The sequence below is a fragment of the Schistocerca serialis genome, chromosome 1, assembly GCF_023864345.2.
Source record: "Schistocerca serialis cubense isolate TAMUIC-IGC-003099 chromosome 1, iqSchSeri2.2, whole genome shotgun sequence".
NCBI classification, from domain to species: domain Eukaryota; kingdom Metazoa; phylum Arthropoda; class Insecta; order Orthoptera; family Acrididae; genus Schistocerca; species Schistocerca serialis.
In genome coordinates, this window is record NC_064638.1 from 824,661,237 (window position 1) to 824,685,839 (window position 24,603).

The 24,603-nt window shown below is 43.4% G+C and overlaps 1 protein-coding gene and 1 pseudogene across 5 annotated transcripts in view; one reads left to right on the forward strand and one right to left on the reverse strand.

The window, feature by feature from the left end:
- Positions 1-24,603, reverse strand: part of LOC126484410 (E3 ubiquitin-protein ligase RNF19A-like) — a 373,735-nt gene that overhangs the window by 266,209 nt on the left and 82,923 nt on the right. The window lies entirely within an intron of this gene.
- LOC126425079 (5S ribosomal RNA) lies at positions 24,083-24,200 on the forward strand (annotated as a pseudogene).

A 24,603-nucleotide genomic window follows, 5' to 3' on the forward strand; every position in this document is an offset into this window, starting at 1 on the left:
AGGCAGTTTAGATACCCGTCCTGTTCTCATCGAGACCATTAAATACAGAACACTGTTTCAGGTGAACAAGGAATCTTAACAAACATACTGAAGGGCCTCACCCACAGTGTGCCGGACAGGTATTTGAACCTCGCTCCTCCTGAATCGAGTCTACTGTCTTATCAACTTAGCACCCCATGACTATTTGATGTATCCTTCCGTCTGCATTTCGTAGTCGCACTAATTATTTGAAATACTGACTATTAAAAAACATACTTTCTACTTAAGTATGCGGGTACTTAGAACGTTTGTTTTGTGCAGCAAGTACTTAACAAGCAGGTACATGAGGCATAGTAACTGACGATTAGTTCGTTTCCAGATCTTTTATTCGTTTCAGAAGAACGGAGTTCCTCGACAAAGCAAGCTGTACTCCTCAGCCATGGCGGAAACAAACTTGGGACATGCGACGATCTACAGTCATGTCCCACTTCAAAGCTGTGCGTCTTATTGCAAGAATGGACCATGATAGAAAATTAAACCGCAGACTGTCGTGACGGATAGGCACATCATTATCTGCTTTAACGACAATTTAAGAGGTTATGTCCTAACACGTGCAATTCGGACCGAATGATAAAGACCGAGTCAAAAACACTACTTCGATTACCTTTTATAAGAGCATCACGCCCTCATTATATCTGGCAGATTTGAAAAGCCTTATGTATGAATAATTCTCTCTTCATGGTGTGCATCATCAGAGTCTAGCTCCAAAGAGTTCAAGAGCTGGTTGGTAAAAAACAACAACGCACTTTGGGAGAAAAGTGACAAAAAATACTGACAGTGATAAAAAAATATAGATAGCGAAGTTAATAGGGACAAAATTGAAGACTGATTAGAACGCAAGCATTTCTGTATCATTTATCTGTGTTGCAACATTTAAAAAAATGTTATTTAGAGAAACCATACAGTTAAAATGAGACAATTTTTGTCCACTGAGTTTGTGCTTCTTTTCCTCTTCCGACAATAAGTAGTGCGGTTTATATTCGGGTGAGGCTAAGGTAATTAAAAAAGTGGAAAGTTACCTTTGTTAAACAGGAAATTTGCAGTTTTGCAACTTTTTAATGTTTCAAACGATGTTGCATATAAATCTTGCTTCATAAGAAAGCTCCTTGCTTGTCACTGAACCCAGTGAATGACACAAATACTGTCCTAGTGTAGGAGGACATGTTTGGAATTCTGACTTTACTTTCCTCCACGAGAAAGCATCATTAGTGCGAACGGAGAGGAAAGAAATTCTAACACTCGGTACATCTGATACTACCCTCTTTCATGCACTTCACGGTAGTTTGCAGGGTATAGAGATGGATGTAGACATGGGAAAACGTTTTGATCCGTTGTACTGGTTGAAAGAGCTATTCTTTAAAATGAATTTATCGGCAAGATTCCTTAGCTGTAGAGTTACGAAATCATTGCCACAATCGCGCCTCAACAAAAATTACATAATAAAGACTGGACATTATTATTACCTATTTTTGTAACAGTTTCGGAGCTATTTCTAGGTTCAGTAATTGCCGCTGTTGTATTAACCGTCGACAATTCTAGCCATGTTTCTTCTTCTGCTTCTTCAATTTCTTGGCTTTCGGATGGTGCCCATTCCGCCAGCTCAACAGTGGAATGTCAATTATGACGATATGAACGTAAGGACAATACACCTAGTCCTCGAGCGGAGAAAATCTCTGACCCCGCCGGGAATCGATCCCGGGACTCTTCGCAAACCACCGCGCTGACTGCACAGCTACCGAGGCGGACTATCTCTCCCCATCCTGGTTTTTGGACAGGGACGACAGAATCTTCAGTTTGCCTAAGAGACTCGCACAATGTATCAATCAGCTATTAAATTGTGCTGAATTTTTTTTAACTGTTTCACTTAATTTTTTTTTTTACCTCGATTCTAAGAATGAAATTAGATCAATGTTTCCTAGAGTAGACATACCTGAGGTGAATTATCAACAGCGGCAACCTTCTGTTGCAGGCAGAGGAACCTCTGAGGACAACGACGGCCCTCTGCCACAGGTGTTTCCGAATTTTTTAAAAAAATGTTCAAATGTGTGTGAAATCTTATGGGACTTAACTGCTAAGGTCATTAGTCCCTAAGCTTACACGCTACTTAACATAAATTATCCTAAGGATGAACACACACACCCATGCCCGAGGGAGGACTCGAACCTCCGCCGGGACCAGCCGCACAGTCTATGACTGCAGCGCCCAGACTGCTCGGCTAATCCCGCGCGGCCGAATTTTTCCTCTGACGGAAAAATGTATACCGCCAGGACCCATGAGGTATAAAATTGACGACGTTGTTTGCTTCTATTTCACGTGTTGATTGTTCAAGCTTGAAGTTCTATCTTTGGACCATCACCTTCGGCATGACCTTAGCCTGAAAACAATCTGAGCTGGTTGCGTAATTTCAATCGGATGTTGCAACTTTCCATTGTCGGAGGGGAATCTCCTTTGTATCCCAATTTCAACCGTCAAAGGTGAGGAATTTAGGGTCAGGTTTGACATGTTTAGAGACAGGAAGCCGAAAGTTTGAATATGTTAACAGCTCAAGCGGCAGTAGAGGTAATCATCCATCGTCGGGTACCTACAGACTATGCAGGTTGGTACATAACAGCCAAGTTGGTAGATGTCTGCGCGAATAAAGGAAGAGCTTTTCGTATCCACACCTCATCTGCAAGTCTTTTAAAGTATTTCAAACCACTTTAACCCTCCGGTACTCTGGCGCTCTGACGATGGGTTCGCCCCTCGCTCGAATTTTCGTTTGCTAAAGTTTGAACCCGTAATTTCAGTTCCACCCCCATACCGTAACACCACCTCCTCCGTACATCATTACTGGCACCATGCATTACGAAACGTGGCGTTCTCCAGGCATTCGCCAAACCCCAGCCATTGGTTTTCCATAAGGTAGAGCGTCATTCATCACTGTAAGACTGGTCTTGGGTGCATAGTCTTCATAAAATTCCTCCAGTTACAATTTTCTGCCGTAATTAATGAGACGGATTTTGTGAATTTTTTCGCCCCCTGATTATCCAGATATCTGTGGTAACAGTGCTTGTGTTCTATGTGGATGCTAAATCCTTCCTGCCAGTTTTTTATTCAGGTACTTTCAGGCAATCTACAGCATCACATTGTTAACATTTCGCCACTTCTATCAAAGAAAGTGCTTCGATAATAGTTTAGAGATTATACCACAAAATCCCCAGAATTTTACACATATTGATGAATTAAGTATAGAATTCTACTACTAGGATTATATAAATTTTATAAGGAATTATATATTCATTTACGTAAAGACGTAGTTATCTCCCTAGCAACCTCATGTTAAAAAACGAATTTATTGCGAAAGTATGAACATAACGGTAATTAATACCCATTCGCCAAAAGATCGATAAGTACCAAAAAGAATGCCAAGAGAAGATGAAGAAACGAAGCACGATGAAGACTACGCATCAGCGATGTTCTAAGGCACAAATGAATATGAGGTAAATCTTAATTCGCAAATTCCCACAAGTTGTACTTTTCAGAATTTAGGAACACCTATCTCCTACAATACACTAGCCACTGTAGTCAATATAGTAATACTCCATGCTCCGATCGCTTGTAATGGAAACGGATCAAAAATCAAAATACTGACACTAGCTTATAAGCACAAAATAATAATTATTGTTGATGTCCGCATCGGTGCAGACTATTATTCGCAAAGTAAATATCAGTGCGGATCTCTGCATCGGCCGCCGCGGACATAATCGGAACAGCTTGCTCAGCCAGTGGCCGAGGCGACAGGCGAATGTGGCCAGCGCGCTGAGCAAGTAAACAGTTGGGCGAGGCGGCGCTGCGCCTGTTACAATGACAACGTCGTCTGCGCTGGCAGCCAGCCATATTCGAGCCCGCAGCTATGAAATTCATCCGCAAAAAACATCAGAAACTATCCGCTCACAATATCATTCTCTAGTTTTGGCAGCTGTAAAAGCCTGACCTAGAACCATCGGGGCAGCATACACTCTCTGGCCAACTGTATCCGTATATCTCTTAGTGTACATAAACAAGGGGTGTCTCTCCCATTCGCCTTTATGACAGCTTGTACTCTACTGTGGACACTTTGAATGAGGTGCTTGGATGTCTGTGGAGAAATTGCAGCCCATTCTTCCTCAAGGACCGAAACCTGAGAATGTAGTGATGTTGGACGATGAGGTCTGGACCGAAGCCAACGTTCTAACACATCCCAGAGGTGTTTCATTGGATTTAGATCGGAATTCGGGCACACAAGTCCACTTCAAAAATGTTACCGCACACAAAAAAAAACTGCCTCTCAGATGTTACTGTATGACGTTGCACACTGACATGCTGATACAATTAACCATCGTCTCAACTTTTCCTCTACTGACACCCGTACACAATGTTCATGTCCTTGGAACTGACTACATAAATGTGTGGCGGGCTTAAGTGGAGCTGCTCGGGCATTATACCCCCGCCTCTTTTCAATTCCCTACTCAGTCATAGTGCTAATTGCAATGCTGGTAGCACTTGGGAACTCACGAGTGATTCCTTCCGCTGATTTCATGAGGTTTTTTGCAGTCACCCTCCACAAAGCTCGACTGTCCCTGTCCATCTGTACATAAGGTCTTTCTAGTCCTGTTTTAGGCGTGATTGTTCTTTCGCGTTTCCACTTCAGTCAAATCAGCAGCAGTCGACTTGGGGCAACTTTAGGAGGGATGAAATGTCGTTGATGAATTTTTTACTCAGGTTGCATCCAATGACCAGCCCACGTACGCAGTCACTTGAGTTCTACTAGCGGACCCTTTCTGCTACTACTGCTTCTATACTGACAACACGATACTCCCCCGCCCATTTTATGCTTGCAGGTTCACCTTTCGTGACATCTAGTGGTCAACTTCGCATTACTAAGGGGTATCCAGATGCTTTTGAACAGGCAGTGAATATTAAACTTCGTACATCACGTAAACAAGATAGAGGCAGCGGACACAAAGAAATTAGCACAATAAGAAGAAATGGTGACCAACGGCAATAAAAACTCAGTTGACGTTGTATGTATAAAATAACATACGTTTTGAAATAGTATTTCAATCATATTTTAATAATTTCAATGTAGTTTGCATACAATGTCCGTACGGTCCTTAAGGACATAATTATGGCTACAAAAAAAACTAGGCTGTGGTTTATAATTATGACTCTTGGGATGTAGACTGTGCTTAAGCATCATTTTCTCTGACGTCCAATGCCTGTTACAACTATGCAGACGCACAATATTAACATGGATCTGACCCAAGAGTTTTTTGAGTAATCAGTACAAAAATCAAATCAACACAGCTCATCTTCCACAGTAACGAAAGAACCCGCTGACGATAATACAGTAGTACCGAAAAATATCTTAAGTGAAAGGAACAGCGAATTAATAGTTTTGCTCAAGCAGATGACCCCATATAACTACAAAAAAACAGGTTTTGCAAAAAAAGTTGTTGCTGTGGGAAGATAAAGTGATTCAAATACCGAGGCCGTAAAGATTGTAAGGACGGAACGAATGCCGGCCGCTGGTGGCCGAGCGGTTCTAGGCGCTTCAGTCTGGAACCGCGCGACCGCTATGGTCGCAGGTTCGAATCCTGCCTCGGGCATGGATATGTGTGATGTCCTTAGGTTAGTCAGGTTTAAGTATTTCTAAGTTCTAGGCGACTGATGGCCTCAGATGTTGAGTTCCATAGTGCTCCGAGCCATTTTTTTTTAACGATCCCGACTGATTCATCCCAGTGGCAAAGCGCCGTCTCCACAAACCAAGGCACTTTTTCGAAGGAAAAAAAAATTATTTGTGTGTAGTTACAGACTGTCATCATTACCACCATACAAAATGAGAAATTCTTTTCTTTACATGGTGTTTGCATATTTTAACCAGTCATTGTACAGTATCTGTATTCGTTAAAACATGGCGCTTGATGCTGCGCACAGGATTATGAAACAAAAGCCACAGCAGTGTGCTGCAGGCGAGCTTCGCGCTAATGGTAAAATGGCAAACTTCAATAAAGCACTGCACAAACAAGGGGGCGTTTGCGCCAGATAACGAAGGCAACTGTGATTACAGGACGGATAAACATCTGGCAACATCGAGCATAATTGGATTCACAGATTCTGCGGCTCAGAACAATTAACAGATTCATGCGCTGCCCCGCTGCGCATAAATAAGAAAATTAGCGTCGGGCTTTATGGTTTCATATTTTTTCAGGCAATTCGGATACATATGCTACAGTCTCTTTCTCGAAGAAAAAAAATACAGTACGTTCTTCGTAGTTTCGATGCAATACAACGAATGTCTGATACTTCATGTTTCAGACACCAATAAAATTGTTACGTTACGAATACTATGTACGTTAAACAAGGAACAGTAATAACCAGGTATAAGTAATTGTTTTATCGTGTATAGGCGCCTCCAACTGACACGTAGCTGAAAACAAACTAAGCATTATTCCTTTTTACTGAAGAGAACTGAACCAATTAATGATGGTAAAATTTCGAGAAGGGTCCTTGCATGATCGTAAAATAATTAATGCAGAATATAAATCACAATTAGACTCCTAAGACAAAAAGTTTCCGTTCGAAGCCCGTACAGCACAGAATCGGTAAGTTGCCCTGAGCATTGCGGCAATCATCCCACCAACACACTATGTTGAAGATACTTATTTAGTAACACACCGTGTCCTGCTGCATGAAGAAGTCCATAACTACCTGCTGCACATCCTACTAGTCCGACAGCAGTCGTCGGCCCTTCAAGACTTTTTTTAAGGAACCGAAGGCGTGATAATCGCATTTGGAGATGTAAGAACTACAGGGCGGGTGCTCGAATGCCTCCCACTTGAGTTGGGCTAACGTCTGCGTTACGTCATCTGCGATATGGGGACGTGCATTACCATGAAGCAGCACGTAACTACGCGCAGCATTCCACATCGGTGCTTTTCGGCAGACTTGCTGCCCCATACGCATTCCTCATTCTTCGATGAATGTCTAACGGTGTTTGCCCATCGGCAGCCAATAAGAGAATAAAAACATCTTGGTTCTGTTTGGCCACATTTTCTAATAACGCGCCATAATTCATCCGCATTTACCGCAAGTCCATCGGAAAGATAGGACTGCCACAATAATCCCTTGCCTATTCTCGTATGTAGGTGTTTATTTACGCTCATCGGATTCGCGCTACGTTGCACGTACACTGCAGCAACGCCCTCGAACAGAAATATTTTGATCGCCCCTTGTATTATAAAAAGTCGGAATACAGTATCATAGCTAAGGAACTAGCAGTGACAAAGTTTGTTACTGGCCAAAACAAAATTCACAACGGACGGTCTTGACTAAGTTCCTACAGTAAACTTTCGCGAAATGAAACCTTAGGAAAACTGTTGTTCCAATATTTCAGAGCATGAACATTTATTTGCTACAGTATATATGCAACACGCCAAACAATACTCAGAAGTTAAGAAATATACTCATTTTACCTTGCCCATTGGCTTTTCTAAGCACCAAATAACTCCAAAAATAACTGTATTTTGCTCTTACAAAAGTGTTTCACTGTTAAAATAAGGTTATTTAATGGATATTGTTTTATCACTTATTTTCTTTCTTACTGACTGAATAGGCTTTTTTGTTCACGTACTTTAAAAATCCAGCATCTGATAGATGTCTGGTCTGTTTTGTGGAAGGAAACTTAGGAAAAAATATCCAAGTCGTAATCTACGTTTTCAATGTGTCACGAAAACGAAACACCCAATCAAAGTGTAAGTAGACACAAAACCGTGAAATCCATGACTGTAACATGAGTGAACACGGCGCGAGTAGCTTAATTTTCGATGTTAGTAGGCGAATCCATCGTCTCTCACCAGCGTCAACATTAAAACTTCCTACTCGAGAAACCTCTATGGTGATGTCCCGACCCTGTCCGTTCCGTTAACGGCCTGAATGAATGTCGCCACTGGAAACGCACCGTGGAGTGTTTTGACGTTTCGATACGTAATATGTGAATCGATCTTTAACAGTTGCAAAATCAGATCATTACTTCCGTCGGAGAAATCAATCAGTTACGTATAATCGATCACTGAATTATTCGAGGCCGTTTATGTCAGAGTGAGCATTAACCCTCGCAATATGAAGGGAGTAGGATAGGGAAGCGGAGGGGGAGAGTTTATTTGGTGTCCACCTTTCGAAACTTTTTTACTCAATTCATATATTTTATATTTTATAATTATGAAAAAAAATATTGTTTTTACTTACGTATTCAACCAGATTCCATAAATGTTTTAAATTTTATAGTTAAACTTAACCCACAAATTTAAGTCTCAGTAGTAGATATGGCTTCTCACAGTGAATGTCATATTCAGTATTTTCAGGTTCACTTACACGTAAGTCTCTCTTTAAGATGAACGTTTTGAGGAAAGTCAACAATAAATAAGTTCAGGATTTCAATTTTTTGTGGTAATCACATAGTTGCCACCACCACCACCACCACCACCACCACCACCACCACCACCAGCCGGCAGCAAGTGTTACTGAAAGCGTGATGTTATTTCTGAGAGCCTTCTATAAGGTATTTTGCGGTTCTGGACCCTACTAACATATCAGTTCTCTTTTCAAACGTATCTTGTAAATATCAGTCAGCAACAATTAAAAAATTCTCCTTTTTTTTGAAATTGGAAATTTGTGTTAAGTCCCTGTGGGACCAAACTGCTGAGGTCATCGATCCCTAGGCTTACACACTACTTAATTTAACTTAACTAACTTACGCTAAGGACAACACACATATCCATGTCCAATGGAGGACTTAACCTGCGACGGGGGGGGGAGCCGTGCGAACCGTGACAAGGCGACTCAGGCCACGCGGCTTCCTTTTTTAAATTTTTGTTACGGTGGGCATAAAGTTACCCCCAACTCCACTCCAACCCACAACACTTGGTAACACACGTAACTGAAAATACGTTGGTACTGGGAGAGTTAAGCCACAAGCCCGCGTAGAGTGACTACGAATACGTTTGAAAATCGTCTCGCACTGCAGTAGAGGGCGAGTGACGTCACGGTACGCTAAGTGGTAGGACGTAACACGGCCTAACATGCAGAGCACAGGCGGGCGGGAACTACCTCTCCCTTGTGTCCACCTTGCTGCCAATGGCCAGTCATCAGGTATGCCTGTTAATGGCCACACTCCTGAGCGCTAACTACGTGTGCTAGCGGACGGCTACTGCTGCCTCACAATCCAGTGGACGTCACTGCCCATGCGAAACGCTGCTCTGTAAGCGCACGGCACGAGCATTACCACGAGCAGCCACATACCTGTACCATTCAATAATGGGTATGAGGTTTTAATAAAAGCTGCTCACTGCTGGTCAAAATGATGCCCCTATTCACATCATTGTTCTGCTCCGTACTGGATACGTCAGATTGCTTCGTCTCCAGCATTATACAGTTTTCGTAAGGTCGTTGTTTGGGAATCGTTCAAATTGTCCCGGTCATTTGCTAAACATTGTTTGTCTCATATACTGTCACCAGAAAGAAACGAGGTACTGCAGTCACATTAAAATTTAATTATAAAAAGTAGATAACGTACATAAATATTTCCAACTTTTCTATTGTTAAGCAACAAAAGATTTATTTCTGATGTTTTGTACAATTTTAGTAACTGATCCATATCAATTCTATTCTACTGGACCTGCTTTTCATCTCCATTGAATGTCTGGTCCCCTCCCCTAATCAATCAACCAACCAACCAACTCCATTCAATTCTTTTCAAACCACCGTCCATTCTATCAAATGTTAGTTATGAATGAGACAGACTATTCTGAGAGCTTCAATCATTTTTAACATGTCCCACATTAAGTCTATACGTCATTGGTTTTACTATTTCTTACCGTGTTTATATACGCGCTCAGTTCCTCTAATATCACACTTTCCACTATTGTCATTTCCTGCACCAAAAAATCACTTTTACCTCGGGACACAAGGAAATGCCCACGCTGCGGCAGGCGGAGGACTCAGTCTTCCGGCACGGGCACTTCTTTGTACGACCTATTATTTGGGATAATTTACGCCACAGTTCCATTAGACTTTACAAAAAAAGAACCTGTTCTCACAAATTATGAAGGTGTGTCCTACCGTTTGGCAGTTGTACACTAATCAATGTATTTTGTTGTGATCTGAAGATGGCTTGTTAGATAAGCCGAAACTAATAATTGAATAAAATTACATTTGCACTCTTGACTATTAACGGTTTTTCTGAATCCACAGCTTAAATATTATTTTTCAACTCTTTTTCGTTTTACAATTCGTTGGGTATGTTACTGAAACCCTATTGTTGCTTTCTTGCTACCGTCTTTGAGGATGTTAGGTCTCTCAGTTTTTGCACGTAGATCTGAGCTCGTTGTTTTTGTTTTGTACGTATTAGATTATCTCTGCACTTAACCGCATCAAGACGCTTTTTTTTGCATTATTCGGCGTCCTCTTCTGATACAATTTATTTTTATTTTATTATTTTTGTTTTACTTCTATTTTTATATTATTATTATTTCAAAAACATACCTTTTTTAATATTTCCTAGATTAAGTTTCACTGCATGAACGCATTTTATTCAGTGTTCCTATCCTAGCTTCAATGAAGTAATAATTTTGCCATGTCCTTACAAGTCTGTAGATCTGACTTCCTCACGAGAGAATTTCATTACACATAAAACATTCAATGCCGCAATTGCATTCTCTTTCTGCTCACATGACTGTGAAAGAATTCCAAGCGTTCATTATAATAGCGGAAATAACTTTTATTAACTATTCGCCTTCCGGAAAGAATACACCTTATCAGCGACCTGCTCCTCATTTATCCTATGGTCCAAATAGGAACTTTGTTAATATATCTCCCCACCTTTATGACAGTTTACCATTTCAGCAAAATTTTAAGTTTTAGGGAAATGACAAGGAAACGAACGGGTGCTCAAAAAGGTTTAACAACAACAGTGTGAGGCTTGTTAATATACTCCAATGCAGACTGATAGCCAGACTAATAAACTGTCATTTTCATCCTCGTTGAGTGTCGAAAAACTTCGATTTATGAATCTGTCTATTTTCCTCGCCCTTTAATTAGCGGACTTGAGCCATTGCATAGCGGTGTATTCTGCAATCACTTACTATGGCACGATTTATACTTTTACTAATTGTTTGTTTTGAATGCGGAGCAGGAGAGATGAAGTTTTAAAATTTGCATTTAAAAATAATTCACACAGGAGGATTGTAGAGCAATGGCAACGTTTGACCGCAGCACAGACTCCGGTACGAACGGCATATTAATATTCCACATCGTCAGTCCAAAACGTTTCAAGACTAGATTAATAAAAAGAGAGAGAGGAGGGAAAAGGAGAGAGAGAGAGAGAGAGAGAGAGAGAGAGAGAGAGAGAGAGAGAGAGAGAGAGAGAAAGAGAAAGTAAAAATGACAGGAAAGTCCTTCTTTGGAATGTCGTTCAACTCGCAACACATTCCCATCTTCTACGGTCTTAGCAAGCCTTCAAAGACCCATTTTGCACGTTGTCACTTCGTGGTACGTTCATACTGATAACATCAAATCTCGTCACCTGTCTTTTTATCCGGGACAGAGGTGTCCGTGCTTTTTTAGTAATTATTTTATTTCACTCAAGTCGCGGCAGGCGTCACGCGTCGTTTATTGTTCGGGAGTTAAGCTGTGCACGACAAACCTTGCACACACTTTTCTCTTTTTCAAAATATTCCGGAGAAAGTATTAAACTCTCAATGTAATAATATTTAGTTCGTTGCTCCGTTGCAATTTGTGACGACAACAACAACGTTCACGAACTATGGTCGTACGTCCATTGCCTGCTCACAACTTACTGGTCGAATGCACATTTTGTTCCTAGTAGTTAGTCCAAGCTGCCACCGTATTTACTGTGCTGAAGTCGCTTGCTTATACGCCATGAATAAAATCAGCGTCGGAACTTTTTAGGCGGACGGTGTAGGCACCCCTGGGGTTGAGAAGTAAATGAAAACGTTGGAAACAACTAAGTCACCAGGTTCAGATAGAATCCATATTCGGTTTTACGGGGTGTACTCCACAGCACTGGCCCCTTATTTAGCTTGCGTTTATCGTGAATCTCATGCCCAAGCGACTGGATAACTCTTATATGTAAGAATGGTAAACAAACGGACCTGCAGAATTAGAGACACATATCCTTAGCATCGGTACGCTGCAGAATTCTCGAGCACATTCTAGTTGGAATATAATAAATTTGCTCGAGACAGACAAGCTTCTGTCCACAAATCAACACAGATTTAGAAAGCCATCGCTCATGCGAAACTCGGCCTGCCCTTTTCTCGCACGATATTCTGCAAACAATTGTTGAAGGGCAACAGGTAGATACCATATCCCTAGATATCTGGAAAGCGTTTGATATTCGCTTCAGTGAACACTGTTAAAGGTCTGACAATACTGAATTGGTTCTCAAATGAGAGACTCAAAGACTTTTTAAATAACAGAACCCATTACGTTGTCTTCCACGGCGAGCGTTCATCAGAAACAAGGGTATCGCCAGGTGAGGCCCACGGAAGTGTGATAGCACCGCTATTGTTCTCTATATACATAAACAATCTGACAGATAGCGTGTAAGTAATCTGCGACCGTTAACTGATGATGCTGTAATATAATGGGAAGTGTCCTCGTTGACTGGAGGGAGATACAGGATGACGAACATAATTTCTGTTTGGTGTGATGAATTACATTTTGCTTTAAATGTAGAAAAATGTAAGTCAAAGTAAATGAGTAGGAAAAATAGTCCTGTAATGTTCGAATATAGTATTGGTGGTGTGCTGCTTGGTACAGTCGCTTCAATTAAAAATCTAGGTGTAACGTTGAAAAGCAAGTACAAAAGGATGATAGTAGGTTCAAATGGCTCTGAGCACTACGGGACTTAACAGCAGAGGTCATCAGTCCCCTAGAACTTAGAACTACTTAAACCTAACTAACCTAAGGACATCACACACATCCATGCCCGAGGCAGGATTCGAACCTGCGACCGTAGCATCGCGCGGCTCTGGACTGGAACGCCTAGAACCGCTCGGCCACCAGGGCCGGCATGATAGTAGGGAAGGCGAATGGTCGACTTTGGTTTATTGGGAGGATTCTAGGAAAGTGTAGCTCATCTATAAACTAGCCGCCTACTGAACACAAGCGTGTCCCCATTTCTTGCGTACTGTTTGAGTGTTTAGGATCCCCATCATGTCGGGCTACGGGAAGGCATCGAAGCAACACAGAGGGGCCCCAGACTGCAGAACTATCCTGCTGCCGCCGACGTACACTTCGCGTATGGGCCGTAACGACATGATCAAAAGAAATCAGGGCTCGTACGGAGGCATATGGACAGTACTTTGCTCCATTTGCCAGTGTAACAGGAAAGGGAATGACTAGCAGTGGTACAAGGTATGGTGTCTTTCTCAGTATTTGTGTAAATCTAAATGATGCTTTGAAAGCTACATTCGGAACAAGATAATGCATGTATATGACTTAAAGCGAGATGTTTTAGTAAGGGTCCGTTTAATCGCGTAGATGCTCGATGGATACTAATTTCTACTTCCGTAAGACAGTTTTATCATTGTCCTGAACGTGGAGGGGGCGGCATCCGACTTCAAACCATTATAGTCTGCGCCAATGTCGTCTGTAGAGTCCTGTCCGTTAGGTATTTTTTTACCTGTTAATCCACCCGATAGAGATGAGGAAACTTCGTGGCCTGTTTTCCTCTACTGTGTGATAAAATCTGTATAAGCTATGCCGGTACCGGTCTGCAGCCTATCTCATCTCATTTCTAACATCATGCAACTACTATGCCTCAGGCACGACGTTTTCTACTACGACAAAGTGAACTTCTCCTGATACATAGAACATGGTACAGAACATTAGGTTGCTTTTCCATTTGATTTAAGGTTTAGGAACTTAGGATTATTGGGAAGCAATGAGACACTCGAAAACACAGGGATATATGTTTTTTTTAAACTTGTGAAACTTGCCTCGGCAGAACGCCGGCTTTCTCACGTCTGTCATTCCCAGACTTACGTCATATCTATAATTGGCAGGTTTGCGTCGACCTTCCGGTAGCTCGTCGGAATACTCTCACTGTAAATTGTAGAGTAGCTTCACGCATAGAAGTGTAATTCCTGTATAGTAATTTCGAAACAAAGAGATTGTGACTCTTTCTTCCACTACATCGCTCCAGCACTCTAAGTTGTACTTCAATGTCAAGATTGGACCTTAGATATATGATACTCTCTGCACATACAAGGTTCGTCATCATTTGAGTAGCTGTACCATAGACCTTTCTTACACGTAAAATAAGTAGATGAAATAGGCCATTTTCAGGTTACCTAAACACTTACGGCCCAGTGATGCTAAGTAAAGTCATACGCCCAAAAGGTAGAAAAAATAGAAGTATTTTCATACTTTATGCATTAATTTCATTTGGTTGAAGTATGCGACGCTGGCAATCGTTCATCAATATGCCATGATGTCCGGCCCTGCTTATGCTTACCCAGCCTGCTATTTGAGGACTTACAGTTTACCATAGAATTCGAAGGACAATACAATTTGGCATTATAAAGACACACAAAAAAATTGCCAGTTACGTAGATCGGGTTAAACCAAAGGGATGAAAAAAAAGGAAGAGAGGAAAAGAATTAGAAAGGAAACAGGCTAGAACCAACCACGAGAGAACCTAAGACCTTTGGAGTTACCGTCCGACAGCTACCCATCAGGTCACACCTAGTAATAATTTTTTAGGGCAGTTTTACACAGAAGAGGGAAATGGAGTTAGAGCATAAGTACTTCGATCTCCCGCAACAACTTATGTCTAAAGTATTTCATGCGGCTCCGTAAAACTGAATGGGCATAAGGAGTGTGATTCCCGCGGAATACGATTTCGTTATACGAACTAGCATTTCTTCGTATTTGTGTGGTTTAAGTGGGTGACCACGTAGAGATTTTGGTACTTCTCTGCTAGATGATGGACGATTAAGAAAGCGATTCCTATACTATTCTACCAAAGGCTCTTATTAAACGATCCGTAACTCGCAAAATCCTATCTACACCCTATAATTTTATCTATCTTCGCGAACCCATGCAAAGTCTATTTAACGTTACTGAAGTAACATTAGAGCCACAGGAAAAGTTTGTTTCACGTTTGAGCTAAATCAATGAGGTTACTTTCACTTTTTAATTTTTTCTTTCACGCTTCAGTTTTCCAGAACCTCTGTGCTCTTGGATTGTTCGGAGACAGTTGTAGACAGTATGGTTTGGCTACACTCCAAGCAAGATGCGACGTTTTTCTGTTATCTGCTTGGACAAGCAGAGCAGCAGGCTGATGAAAACGCGTCGGTGCGCTCTTTCAGAAACGCTTTCTGGCTGAAACTGAACTCAAATAAATAGAGACACGTGAATCACTTGCACGTTCAATGTCTATGCTTAAAAACGGAAGGCAGAGTCTTCTAACATAATTCTCTTGCACAAACGTCTGTCTATGAAGGTAATCGGTTAGGTTGAATTTCGTATTTATGAAAGATTACTGGCTTGAAAGCAGAACGACTGGAGATGCCTTAAAGCGTTTATCAAATGCTGTGCGCCGGCCGGTGTGGCCGAGCGGTTCTAGGCGCCTCAGTCTGGAACAGCGCGACCGCTACGGTCGCAGATTCGAATCCTGCCTCGGGCATGGATGTGTGTGATGTCCTTAGGTTAGTTATGTTTAAGTAGTTCTAAGGAACTGATGACCTCAGATGTTAAGTCCTATTGTGCTCAGCGCCATCAAATGCTGTGCGGGCGCAGGAAATTTGTTTAGTGTATCTGCTGATGATCTATGTGGACTTTTTCCGTAACAGTTTTCTTTTATGTGGCAGCTACAGTAAGTTATCTTTTCTGGATGTCTTTTTTTTCAAGGCATTCATCACTTTGTTACCTCCCTCTTCGGAACACTATAGATAAAAAAATCTCTCTCTCTCTCTCTCTCTCTCTGTAGTGTGCATGCGGCCAGGACGATGACCGTTCCAATGGAGGGGCATGGCCAATTTTCTTCCACATCTTACCCCACTTCGATCCTGTGCTCTGTCTCCATGATATCGTCGCCGATGAGGCTTTCATCCTTAATCTTCCTTCCATTTTTCTCTCAATCCCCTCCCAAAAAGATATGTAAGTTTTAAAAATCTTCATTTCACTTCTATTCTACGCATACAAATTGCTATTTCTTTCTTTTGCTTGAAGTAATTCTGGTATCACTCTTGAGTCGGTAGTTATGTTCTTACAGCATTACAGTACAGGGTGCTTACAAATGAATATCGGGGATTTAACGCTTTATAACATTTATTACATTAAACTAACAGTTATAAGTGATATGTCAAATGAAAGATCAACTCACAACAGTTTTACCAAGAACCATATAAATGTTCAATGTGAGCACCATTTGTCACACGGCACACATCAAGTCTATAGCCGAGATTTTCCCAAATGTTGATAAGTGTGTCTTCTGTGATTGTAGCAACAGCTGCTTCAATCCGGTTTCTTAATTCAGGGAGGTCTGCTGGTAGCGGAGGCACGTACACACGATCCTTGATGAAGCCCCAAAGGAAAACATCGCATGGCGTTAGGTCGGGTGAACGTGGAGGCCATGCAAAGCAAGCCCTGTCATTGGCCCCTTGCGGCCTATCCAGCGCTTGGGTACAATGAAGTTCAACCAATCGCGTACTTCGCTCTGCCAGTACTCACATTGAACATTTATAAGGTTCTTGGTAAAACTGTTTCAGTAGCTCTTTCATTTGAGATATCATTTATACCTGTAAGTTTAATGTAATAAATATTATAAAGCGTTAATTTATAAACACGCTGCATTTTTCTCATCATTCCTGCACAGACATTATTGATACTCGCATATACCTCCACCGGCCCATCTGATGTCAATTTTACAGGACATGCTAGGACGCTGCCGAAACTGAATGGCCATAATATATGAACTGTTATTAAAATTACGCTGTTCATAAGAATTAGGGGAACACGTCTATCGACGTCCGGTATGTTAAAACCATCTTGATACCGGCGGTATCTGTGGTCTTAGCGCATAGCTTGAGACCTTCGCTCTCAATGTAAGCAACAATTAAAATCTTTTGGCATCTCCGAGGGCCGTTCAGAAAGTAACCTCCGGTTGATTTAAAAAAATACACCAAGTTAAATAAAAATATTTTAATATATACATCTTACAACTACATCTTTGCACTATTTTTCTACATAGTCTCCATAGCGATTGAGGCACTTACCGTATCTCTTCACAAGCTTTGAAATTCCTTCTGCATAAAAATCACCCGCTTGTGCCTGGAGCCAGCCTGTGACCGCATCTTTGAGCTCTTCGTCGTCATCAAACCGCTGTGACCCGAGCCATTTCTTCAAATGCATGAAGAGGTGATAATCACTTGGCGCCAGGTCTGGGCTGTAAGGTGGATGGTTGATAACGTCCCACTTGAAGGACTCAAGAAGGGCCGTTGTTCTGCGAGCAGAGTGAGGACGGGCGTTATCGTGCAAAAAAACGATACCGGAAGTCAGCATACCACGGCGTTTGTTCTGTATAGCCCGTCGTAACTTTTTTATTGTTTCACAGTACACGTCTTGATTAATGGTCGTACCACGTTCCATGAATTCAACCAACAACACCCCTTTAGCATCCCAAAACACCGTTGCCATCAGTTTTCTGGCAGAAAAATCTTGCGAGGCTTTTCTTGGTTTGGTAGGCGAATTTGAATGTGCCCACATCTTTGATTGTTCTTTTGTCTCAGGGTTCACGTACTTAATCCAGGTTTCGTCACCGGTCACGATTCTGTTTAACAATGGTTCTCCTTCGTCCTCATAACGTGACTGAAAGTCTAATGCAGAGGCCATTCTTTGAGTTTTGTGGTGGTCGGTAAGAATTTTGGGCACCCATCGTGCACAGAACTTACGGTAACCCAATCTTGCTGTCACTATCTCGTACAAGAGAGTCTTAGAAATCTGTGGAAAACCAGTAGACAACTCCGACATTGAGAAACGTCGATTTTCACGAACTTTTGCATCAACTGTCTGAACGAGTTCGTCAGTCACCAATGATGGTCTACCACTCCTCTCTTCATGATGAACGTTTTCTCGTCCACTTTTAAATAAACGTACCCATTCATGGACAACTCCTTCACTCATAACTCTTGGTCCGTACACGGCACAAAGCTCACGATGAATAGCTGCTGCAGAATATCCTTTGGCTGTAAAAAGCCTTATGACAGCACGCACTTCACATTTGGCGGGGTTTTCTATTGCAGCACACATTTCAAACTGCCACAAAAACTAAACTAGCGCAGGTACTACGTTCACTCGACCACGGCTTGATGCCGACTGACCTGTTGAGTGCGTGAACGCACAGATGGCGTCGCTACTCCCCCCACAACCCGCACTGTGACCAATCGGAGGTTACTTTCTGAACCGCCCTCGTATTAGCTGTGTATGCATTAAAATGTGAGGTGATCCCTCAGAAGGAAACAAGAGCACCGACGTCCCAGTGTTTTCTAGTAAAGTACACAGAAGGCAGTTGTCATTTGTGGACGTTGTAAACCAAGCACGTGCAATGCGACATCTTAATGCAGTGCAAGTTGCAGGGGGCTGTCTGTTTTATCCAAAAAGGATGGACTTCCCGTCGTGTTACTGCAGATGGCACTGCCACTCCACGTGTCATCCAGTGGTTGTGGACACGCTACACTGTAGCGGCTACAGGGCGACGGTCAATACCCAAGGCGAGCCGTACAAGGTCTCCGACGCATTACAATCGCACGTGAAGACCAATAAATTGCTGTCTCTTTACTGCGTCGTCGTACGGATACCACCAGAGCAGTGCAAGACGATCTCGAAAGGGCCAGTGAGGCCGCTGTGTCCGATCAGACTAAGGAACACGTCACGAGAAAGGACCTTACGACCCAGATGTCCTGTTCCCGTACCCCCTTCGTCACGACATCATCTTGCAGCTCGCCTCCAGTTCTGTCGTTCCAGTATCAACTGGCATCTTCGTCACTAGTGAAACGTGATAGTCGCAGGCGAGTCCAGATATCCTCTGATGCACGGTGATGGCCGTGCTCGTGTGAAGAGATCCATGGTGAGCGGTACCTGTCAAATGTTATCCAGGAAATCGACAGATTTCCAAGGTTCTGTGATGCTGTGGGGAAGTTTCAGTGTTGACAGACATACTGATGTCGTCGTCCAAGGTCGCCATACCGCCAGGCAGTACATCGAACGGTTCCTGTTTGATTATGTAATGGCTGCTGCGTACCGTGGTGGCCATGGATTCCTTCTCATACACGAGAACGCCAGGGGCCATATGGCGGGCGTCAGTAGCGATGTCTTGCGAATCGTAAATAGTGAAGTAATGGAATGGCCGGTAGTGAGACCAGACCTGAAACCTCATCGTGTGTAAGTGGAAAACTCTTGACAGAAGTGTTCGTGGTAGTCCTGTTCCATCACACTCTCTAATAACTCTCATGCCCTCTAATCGAAGAATAGGGACGAATACCATAGGGGGACATCCGCAGACTTATACGAAGCATGCTACGTAGGTATCAGGCTGCGACGAACGCCAACCAAGGGCAACAAGGGTCTACACAAGGGAGATGAACTTCAATGTGGGAACACGCGAGACAATACTGATCCTACGACTTCTCTTAGAAGGTAGGTTACGGAAAGTCCTACCTAAATTGACAGCATTTTTAGACCAGTGTTGACTGGAATCTTGGAAATTGTGAAGGTAGCAGGGGCGACATACAGGGAGCGACAACTTATTTGCAACTTGTACAGGAACCAGACGGCAGTAATAAGAGTCGTGGGGCATGAAAGGGAGGCTGTGGTTGAAAAGGGAGTGAGGAAGGGCTGTAGCCTATCCACGATGTTATTCAATCTGTACATTGGACAATCAGTAATGGAAAAGAAAAATTTGGCGTAGGAACTGAAATTCTGGAAAAAGAAATAAAAACTCTGAGGTTGGCAGGTGACACTGTAATTCTGTCAGAGACAGCAAAGTATTTGAAAGAGCATTTTACCGAAATGGACACTGGCTTGAAAGGCGGATATAAGATGAACATCAAAAAAAGCAAAACAAGGATAACGGAATATAGTCGAATGAAATGAAATGTCGTGTGGCTTAGGGACTCCCGTCGGGTAGACCGGTAGCCTGGTGCAAGTCTTTTTAACTGACGCCACTTGGGCAACTTGCGTGTCGATGGGAATGAGATGGTTATGAACACAACACAACACCCAGTCCCTGAGCGGAGAAAATCTCCGACCCAGCCGGAAATCGAACCGGGGCCCCTTTGCATGGCATTCCGCCGCGCTGACCACTCAGCTATCGAGGCGGACTGTAGTCGAATTAAATCAAGCGATGTTAAGGGACTCTGTTTAGGAAAAGAAACACAGAGGGGTAAGTGAGTTTTGCTATTTGGGCAGCAAAATAACGACGACAGCCGAAGTAGAGAGGATATAAAATGTAGACTGGCAATGGCAAGAATAGTGTTTCTCAAAAACAGAAATTTGTTAACCTCGGGCATAGATTTTAGTGTCAGGAAGCTTTTTCAGAAGGTATTTGTATGGAGCGTAGCCAAGTGTGCAAGTGAAGCATGGACGACAGAAAGTTCAGACAAGAAGAAAATAGAAGCTTCCGAAGTGAGGCGCTACAGAATAATGCCGAAGAATAGATGGGTCGATCACGTAACTAATGAGGAGGTACAGAATATTATTGGAGAGAGAATACATTTGTGAGATAACTTGGCCGAAAGAAGGAATCGGTTGACAAGACACATTCTGAGACATGAAGGCATCACCAATTTAGTATTGGAGGGCAAAAATCGTAGAGGGAGACCAAGAGATGAATACAGTAAGCAGATTCAGAACGATATAGGTTGCAGCAGTTATTCGAAGGTGAAGAGGCTCACACACGATAGAGTAGCGTGGAGAAATGCATCAAATCAGTCTTCGAACTGAAGACCACAACAACAACAACGTATTGGGACCAGCAGTAGCTGTAGGGAGCGTGGCTCTGTGCTGGCGGCCACGGAACAGCTGGCGGGGTCACGTTGCAGCGGCGGGCACGTGCAGACAGCGCGTGCGGCGCGGCGCGGCGCCCCCGCCTCATCGACCAGCGGGCGCGACCGGGCCCGCCAGCGCCCCGTCGCACGTCGCCTGCGCTGGCTTCCTCCAGGGATCTCACACATTCGAGATGCCTGTCCCCACGCGCCTTACTCCTGCCAACGACAATATGGCGGCAACGTGTGATTGCTTAGGCGCGGTGCAGGAAGGCTCTGAAGTTAAGCTCAATAACAACACTTCTTTCCCCGCAATCCCCCTTTCAGGAAATATACTTTGTTCAGCGCGTAAGGGCAATCCCGGAGTGCGATTCTGGACGGTTGTAAAATACTCATATACCGCTGCGAAACCCTCTACAGACGAAAAAAGTTTTAAAAAAAACAATAATTGGAGTCGCGAATTTCATCAGATGTAAGAACAGGTATGTTTCAGACAGGGTAACAAATCTGGTAATTAAGGCAGACTTACACAGATTTATACTTTCAGGCATCTTACTTTTCTCATTGCCCAGGCACGTAAGTGGGCTGTTACACTGTAGCCGGCCGTGGTGGCCGAGCGGTTATAGGCGCTGCAGTCTGGAACCGCGCGACCGCTACGGTCGCAGGTTCGAATCCTGCCTCAGGCATGGATGTGTGTGATGTCCTTAGGTTAGTTAGGTTTAAGTAGTTCTAAGTCTAGGGGGCTGATGACCTGAGAAGTTAAGTCCCATAGTGCTCAGAGCCATTTGAACCATTTTGTTACACTGTACTGATGACAGACGATTTCTTTCAACTTCCTGGTTGATTAAGGCTGGGGACATACGAGTGGAATGTTTTCACACAACAGTACACGCAATGCGACCAGTGCTAAATTCGCTGGAACGGCATTACTGTAGTTCCCAGGTTTTTTTTCTTTAACTCACTGGGGCAATTTGGCACAGGAGATTTAAAACAGTACATCTTCTTAAATCGCAACGTAACTACAATTTGCCGCCGTGCCTGCACCTATGAACCTGACAACGGAGGACCAACGAGGTGCGAGGGGCAGGGCCGTGGGGCGAGGTTTCGTGTGTGTGTGTGTGTGTGTGTGTGTGTGTGTGTGTGTGTGTGGGCGGTACATATCGGAAATCTCTGCGTCGACTGTCTTGCTTACTTGGTATAATAAGTATGAAAATCAATCAATCCAGTGGTGCCTGACGTCTAACTGTTCAGGAAGCTGGAACTGTATGTGATCCCGGCAGCCCAGGAGTATTTTCATCGCCACTCATCGCTAGATGCTCTATTAATTGATGTTGGACACACGTACACGTTCACCAGATGCTATAATGCATAACTGTTTGAAAGTTGCGGCTAGCAGCAGTTGAAAACATGACGTCATGGTCATGTGGAGTACGGTCTTGTGCCAACATGTAACGAGCAGAACTAGGAAGAAAAGTGACAATGCTACAGGTGCATAAGCACCTATTGTTTACGAGTGTATTACATTTTTGGTTTTATTGTTTAGATTCTGAGAAGTTATAGAATGTTTTAGAAACGTAAATTTCACGTAAATTTCAGAGTAGTGTTTTGTAAAAAATATTTCTGAAAGTTTTATTACAAGTTTTCAAAAACTTGTGATTTTCCTGGCTGGGGTGGGGTGGCGGGGCAGGGTGTGTGTGTGTGTGTGTGTGTGTGTGTGTGTGTGTGTGTGTGTGTTTTATGGTTGAAGAGATACGTTATGGCACCTGAATTTCTAGAAAATAACCACTGACTGTGGCGACGGGCCGAGTCCTATACCTGCGCGGCGGGCTGTGGAAAGGAATGCGCAGACACAAAAATCGACTCGTCTGCTACGCCTAAAAAAAACTTAAGTATATGAAGCAAAGCTACATGGTTTCCATAGTTAATTTCACGGTAAAATTTTTACTTTTCACATAAAAAAAAATAACGATTGTGAATTTGTGTTGCGTTCTCCGCTATACAGTCACTCTCATTACGTTTTGAGGATACTACACTATGAGATCAAAAGCGTCCGGCCATCTGGCTGAAAATGACTTACAAGTTCTTGGCGCCATCCATCGGTAATACTGGAATCCAATATGGTGTTGGCCCACCCTTAGCCTTGATGACAGCTTCGACTCTCGCAGGCATACTTTCATACAGGTGCTGAAAGGTTTCTTGCGGAATGGCAGCCCATTCTTCACGGAGTGCTGTGCTGAAGAGACGTATCGATGTCGGTCGGGGAGGCCTGGCACGAAGTCGGCGTTCCAAAACATCCCAAAGGTGTTCTGTAGGATTCAGGTCAGGACTCTGTGCAGGCCAGTCCATTACAGGGATATTATTGTCGTGTAACCACTCCGTCACAGGCCGTGCATTATGAACAGGTGCTCGATAGTGTTTAAAGATGCAATCGACATCCCCGAAATGCTCTTCAACAGTGGGAAGCAAGAAGGTGCGTAAAACATCGATGTAGGCCTGTGCTGTGATAGTGCCACGCTAAACAACACGGGCTGCAAGCCCCCTCCATGAAAAACACGACCACACCGTAACATCACCGGCTCCGAATTTTACTGTTTGCACTACACACGCTGGCAGATGACGTTCACCGGGAATTCGCCATACCCACACCCTGCCATCGAATCGTCACATCACACAACATTTTTCCACTGTTCAATCGTCCAATGTTTACGCTCCTTACACCTAGTGATGCACACAACGTTTTTGCACTGTTCAATCATCCAATGTTTACGCCCCTTACACCAAGTGAAGCGTCGTTTGGCATTTACCGGCGTGATGTGTGGCTTATGAACAGCCTCTCGACCATCAAATCCAAGTTTTTTCACCTCCCGCCTAACTGTCATAGTAATTGCAGTGGATCCTGATGCAGTTTGGAATTCCTGTGTGATAATCTGGGTAGATGTCTGCCTATTACACATTACGGCAACGGCCTTGCCGCAGTGGATACACCGGTTCCCGTCAGATCACCGAAGTTAAGCGCTGTCGGGCGTGGCCGGCACTTGCATGGGTGACCGTCCGGGCCGCCATGCGCTGTTCCGTTTTCGGGGTGCACTCAGCCTCGTGATGCCAACTGAGGAGCTACTCGACCGAATAGTAGCGGCTTCGGCCAAAGAAAACCATCATGACAGGAAGAGCGATGTGCTGACCACACGCCCCTCCTATACGCATCCTCATCTGAGGAGGACACGGCGTTTGGATGGTCCCGATGGGCCACTTGTGGCCTGAAGGCGGAGTGCTATTACACATTACGCCCCTCTTCAGCAGTCGGTGGTCTCTGTCAGTCAACAGACGAGGTCGGCCTGTACGCTTTTGTGCTGTACGTGTCCCTTCACGTTTCCACTTCACTATCACATCGGAAACAGTGGACCTAGGCATGTTTAGGAGTGTGGATATCTAGCGTATAGACGTACGATACAAGTGACACCCAATCACCTGACCACGT